Source organism: Echiichthys vipera (assembly GCF_963691815.1).
Source record: "Echiichthys vipera genome assembly, chromosome: Y".
Taxonomy (NCBI): domain Eukaryota; kingdom Metazoa; phylum Chordata; class Actinopteri; order Perciformes; family Trachinidae; genus Echiichthys; species Echiichthys vipera.
This window is the reverse complement of record NC_139849.1, coordinates 7,424,864-7,430,952: the sequence shown is the minus strand read 5'-3', so window position 1 is coordinate 7,430,952 and position 6,089 is coordinate 7,424,864.

Below are 6,089 nucleotides of genomic sequence, written 5' to 3'. Positions count from 1 at the left end.
ATTTATAAATAAACTAATACAAATATACAAAAAATAAAAACGTGACGTACAAATAAATAAACAAATTTGTAAAAATATTTTTGAGATTTGAAAATAATGAAAATGCTTGCATTTGTATTTATATTCTGCATTTGTGGATCGCTTTTTTGCTTTTCTCTTGATGATGTAAATCTGAGACATTTCTACCGCACATCAGGATCCAAAGATAAATGTCTCTAGATTTGAATGTGAAGGGAACATACCCTCCCTGTTCAACCAGCAGGGGCGCTGTTGAAAAGCTGCTGACTATTGTTGACTCAGCTTTGATTTCAGTCAAGTCAACTCAAGTGGACAGTAACGTGTACTGTACGTATTACATGTTTTGGATTATTATACACACACATTACACTGATATGAGATCAGTATCATTAGCTTACATGTGTCAATTAGTTGGGCTTTTATTTTGAAAGTACATATCACAACGTCCGTACATTTCCTTCAACACTATTTTCTTTCATTGACCTTCATTCAGTATGTACCTGAGGAATGCTTTTATTTTGAAACCAGTTCTAAGACGCTATTTCCATAATGGCTAGTATATACACGTACAGCAAAAACCTGTGTCGGCTGGCTTGACTGTCGTTCTTTGTGCCCGGTACTGGATGCTCGTCCACATATGGATTTCAGTTTTGTTTTTATATATTTTCTTCACAGCCTTATTTTATATCGTTTTCACCCACCGCCGTAGGGTTATCTGAAGTATTTTATTTCCTGTGACTCGTTCAGTCGAAGGGTTTTTCTGCAGCCTGGCACTTATCGGAAGCGACCTTCACCAGTGCAGCATCTCCATTCTGGTCTAATTATCTTGTTTGAAGTGGCGATATGCCTTAATGGCCTGCCCTTAATGGCGCACTCTGCTGGCTAATGTAATTTATTTTATATGGCTGTCTGTCAGTTCAGAATCATCATTATTATTAATTTTTAGGGCCCGAGCTTCGACGAAGTCGGCGAGGACCTTATTGTAATTGAAATTATCATTATTATTATACTGATACTGTGGGAGGTGCTGTAGGAGTATGGGGTGACCAAAAGCGAGAGCTGTGTCCGGATCCTCTGCAGTAGGTCGAATTCGTTCCCGGTGGGGGTTGTCCTCCGCCAGGGGTGCGCTTTATCACCAATCCTGTTTGTGATTTTCATGGACAGGATATCGAGGCGTAGTCGTGGTGGGGAGGGGTTGCAGTTCGGTGGGCTGAGGATCGTGTCTCTGCTTTTCGCAGATGATGTGGTCCTGATGGCATGAGTAGCGTGAGTTTGGCCGGAGAATCGGAGCAGCAGGGGCGGTATTGCAGTCGCTCTACCGCACCATTGTGACGAAAAGAGAGCTGAGCCGGAAGGCAAAGCTCTCGATCTACCGGTCAATCTTCATTCCTACCCTCACCTATGGTCATGAAATCTGGGTCATGACCGAAAGAACAAGGTCACGGGTACAAGCGGCCGAAATGGGTTTTCTCAGGAGGGTGGCTGGAGTCTACCTTAGAGATAGGGTGAAAAGTTCAGCCATCCGTGAGGTACTCGTAGTAGAGCCGCTGCTCCTTTGCGTTGAAAGGAGCCAGTTGAGGTGGTTTGGGCATCTAGTAAGGATGGGCGCCTCCATAGGGAGGTGTTCAAGGCACGTCCAGCTGGGAGGAGGCATCGGGGAAGACCCAGGACTAGGTGAAGAGATTATATCGCCACACTGGCCAGGGAACGCCTCGGAATCCCCCAGTTAGAGCTGGTTAATGTGGCCCGGGAAAGGGAAGTTTGGGGTCCCCTGCTAAAGCTGCTGCCCCCGCGACCCGACCCCGGATAAGCGGTTGAAGATGAGATAAGATGAGATGTACAGCCGCATGGCCAGCTGCAGCTCTGGCTTAAAGGATACTGCCTGGGGAAAAGTATTCCATTTGTGGACAACTTTACAGCCCTTTTTAAACAGACCCAGGCTTTTTAAACACGACGACCTAACCAGGAGGGGTCAAGACTTTTATCTGCCACCATTGACGTGACTGTCGAGTCCTGCACCACCACAACCTCCTGACAACAACCCAGTGTTGGGATCAGGATGCTGAGTCACAGTTTAATAGACCTCTCTGCGCTGCCCTTACCACAGAGGCACAGGAAGCAGAGTTGCAGTCTTACACACCTCTCCGCACTCCCTGTGGATCACTTTCCAGCTCAGTATCCTATACAAACGCTTTGTGCCCTATGATCATCTAAATTAATTAAATCAAAAATAAAACAGAAGAGGATGTATACAGAAAAACTTGATACAAATCAACACCAAATCTGTGATAATGCAACAAAATCCGTCATCTAAAGCTGTATTAATTTATGATTTCATATCAGATAACCATATTGATGTACTCTGTCTGACTGAAACCTGGTTGTGTCATGAAGAATAAATTAGTCTAAATGAATCCACTCCTCCCAGTCATATTAATACTCATATTCCTCGAGGCAGTGGCCGAGGATGAGGCGTTGCAGCTATTTATGACTTAGGCCTATTAATCAACCCAAAACCTAAACTAAATTATAATTCATTTGAAAGTCTTGTTCTATGTCTTTAACATTCAACCTGGAAAACTGTGCAGCCAATTATACTTGTTATATTGTACCGTGCTCCTGGTCCGTACTCTGAATTTCTTTCTGAATTCTCAGAGTTTCTGTCAAATTTAGTCCTTAAATCTGATAAAGTAATCATTGTAGGAGATTTTAATATTCACGTGGACGTTGATAAAAAAAAAATGTAATGCCCTAATCCTAATATTCTAGATTACTGTAATAACGTTGTGATCAATTTCGGAGAAACTGATCACCTTATTGACAATGTTGCAGGTTCACTACGAACAACACTTGACTCTGTTGCTCCTTTAAAAAAGAAGATAATGAAACAGAGGATGTTAGCTCCGTGGTATAACTCACAAACCTGTGAATTTAAACAAATATCGCGAAAATTAGAAAGTAAGTGGCGTTCTACTAAATTCTTGCTTAGTTTGGCAAGAAAGTCTAAAAACATATAGGAAGGCCCTCCGTAATGCCAGAGCAGCCTATTACTCATCAGCCTATTACTCATCTTTAATAGAGGAGAATAAGAACAATCCTAGATTTTCTTTTCATAAATTATAACATTTGTAGCTATAAAAACACCATCCGGGGTTTGTCTCGCTGTATCGTAGCTACAATTGCTACTACTCATCATTGATCATGTTTGCCACCATAATTAATATCATTTTATAATCTATCACCTTAGCTGTGCTTGTTTCTACTTTTCTGCTGTATTAACTGCCATAACACATAAGTCATATTCACATTACTATAGATATTATTGTAGTTACTGTTACACTTTGGTTGCTTGCATCTCTGGAAGTGTGTCTGTCTGTCTCTCTCTGTGTCTTTTCTATCTTTCTCTCTCCTTTTCTTCATCCCCAACCGGTCAAGACAGATGGCCGTCCTCCACAGAGCTGGGTCTGTCTGACGTTCCTGCCTGTTATAGGGAAGGTTTTCGTTGCCACCGTACTCTACGGAGGAATTGTTGGGTCTATGTAAATCATAAATAAGTCATAGAGTTTGGTCTTTACCTACTCTGTAAAGTGTCCTGAGATAACTTTTGTTATGATTTGACACTATAAATAAAATTGAATTGAATTGAATTGATCAGCTGCTCATCATCAAACAAAGCCAGGACATCATTCCGCTCCCTGAACGTTTGCGCATGTCTCTCTCGCCTATGTGCCATCCCCTGCTGGCATCTCCTAACCACTTAGGACACCTCTGGAGGTCTCTTAAATATCTTTGAGAGTAGGAGTGATTCTTAGACTTAAGAAAGTTGATAAATAGCTTTTATTCTTAAGTTTGAGAGTAGAACTAAATTTCGCAAATTCTCAGGACTTAAGTGTAAGATGAAACTCTAAGACGCTTAATAGATACGGCCCCTGGTCCACAATCATCTTAGTGACACGGGTTATGTCATTGACACTCCAGAGAGGCGTCGCAAAACTTGTGTGTATGTTTCACATAGTCCCCCGTTGGGTTTGGTTGCTCCCGCTGGCTGTGATGCTGCGCTCGTGGTATTTGCGTTCTCCGCTCGTTGATAATGAGTCGGAGCTGCAGCCCTCCTCGCATTTGAGCGCACGTCTTCCAAATTCTGAGATTTTACAAAAGTTGCAGTCGTTGCTGGATCACCTGTCATAAGAGCAGCAGAGGGATATAGGGGACTTGGTGCGTCAGTTTCTGGGTCTTTTTGATGATGTCCCCTCACTAACCGCAGTTCTCTAACACGAAATTGACGTTAAAGGTGCTAGACCTATCAAGCAGCATGCATATCGTGTATACCCTGTAAAACGTGAAATTATGAAAAAGGAAACGGATTACCTTTTTCGCCATGTTTTCGCTCATTCCAGTTCCAGTCCATGGAGCTTTCTGTGTCCCTTAGAGGACTGAACCTGATGGTTTGCCGAGGTTCATAAATGACTATAGGAAGGTAAACTCCGTCAAAGTTCTGGACTCGTACCCGCTACCACGTGTAGAGGATTGCGTGGACACCCTCTGCATGGCTAGACCTCCTCAAGGGCTACTGGCAGGTGCCCTTGACTGAACGTGCTGCCAAAATTTCCACATGCCCCACTCCCGATTGTTTATACTGTCATGGTGTTCGGGATTTTTGGACGACCTGATCGTGTACACCTCAACCTGAAAGGGACACTTGTTGCACTCTAAACCTCGCCAAATGCGAGTTTGGTAAGGCAACTGTCACCTATGTGGGCAGGCAGGTGGATCAGGGTCAGGTGCCAAGGTGCCTATCCCGCTCCGACTGGCCACATGGAGCACGTGGAGCAGTTTTCTTGGCATGGTCAGTTATTACTGCAACTTCTGTTGTAATTTTTCATCCATTGTCACACTTTAACATCGTTGCTCAGCCCTTAGGTAGAGTTTGTGTGGTCTTCTGAGTGTCAGGGCGCTTTTAAGAGTCTTAAAACGCTACTTAGCCATGCCCCGTTCTAGCGGCACCCAACGTGGCTCGGCCATTTAAGCTGGAGGTAGATGCAAGTGCTGTAGGTGCTGGGGCTGTGCTTTTGCAAGAGGATGCTGACGGGGTATGTCATACAGTATGTTACTTCTCCAGGAAGTTCAATAAACACCGGGTCATTTACTTCACCATCGAGAAGGAAACTCTCGCTCTACTGTTTGCTCTTCAGCACTTTGAAGTTTATGTAGGGTCCAGTGCGCTCCTGGTCACTGTCTACACTGATCATAACCGTCTCGTCTTCCTAGAATGCATGTACAACTAAAATCAGCGTCTCATGCAGTGGGCTTTGATCGTGCAGGACTACCATCTGATAATCAAGCACAAATGAGGCTCTGAGAATGTGGTGGCTGATGCTTTGTCCAGGGCACAGTAGGATTGTTTGTTTGTGTGCACTGTATAGTTTGTTTGTGCTTGTGTCTTAAGGGGAGGGGTGTTAAGTGGCGCAGATAAGATTTTTGAACTGGGGGGGACCAAGCTGTCAGCAAATGATTTCAACTCGATAATTTTTTGTGTAATTTGGGCTTTAACTAGCCCTAGTAGTTACTTTCGTAATAGCCTATGGGCCAATGGTTTGCACAAAAAAGAGCCATTGGAGAATTCTTATTTGAAATCATGGATAAACAACAAACATTGTTAAACAAAGGCCTACCTGATCAACACTAGCCATGTATGATGAAACAGTCTGGAATGCCAATCACCCAAAAAACTCCATGCCCTATGCAAAATATGTTTTATTTAAACGTGTGTATAAACTCAGAAGTGTAAACAACAACATATTTACAGAAATCAAAATATACACATTTTAAATGACAGAAGTAGTAACATTAGGAATTCCCAGCCAAACAAATTTACTCTGGAATTTTATCAGGAATTTCCTGCAGGCCAGGAGGATAATGTTAACGTTTTAAATCTCATAATTTCACAGCAGTTGCTTATTAAAATAACATTATACATAAAATATATTTAAGAAAAAACATTCAAGCTATTCACCTACGGCCTAGCAGTAGCTTGGAAGGCAGAGTCCCTCCAGCACGTTCTGTTCTGTGTT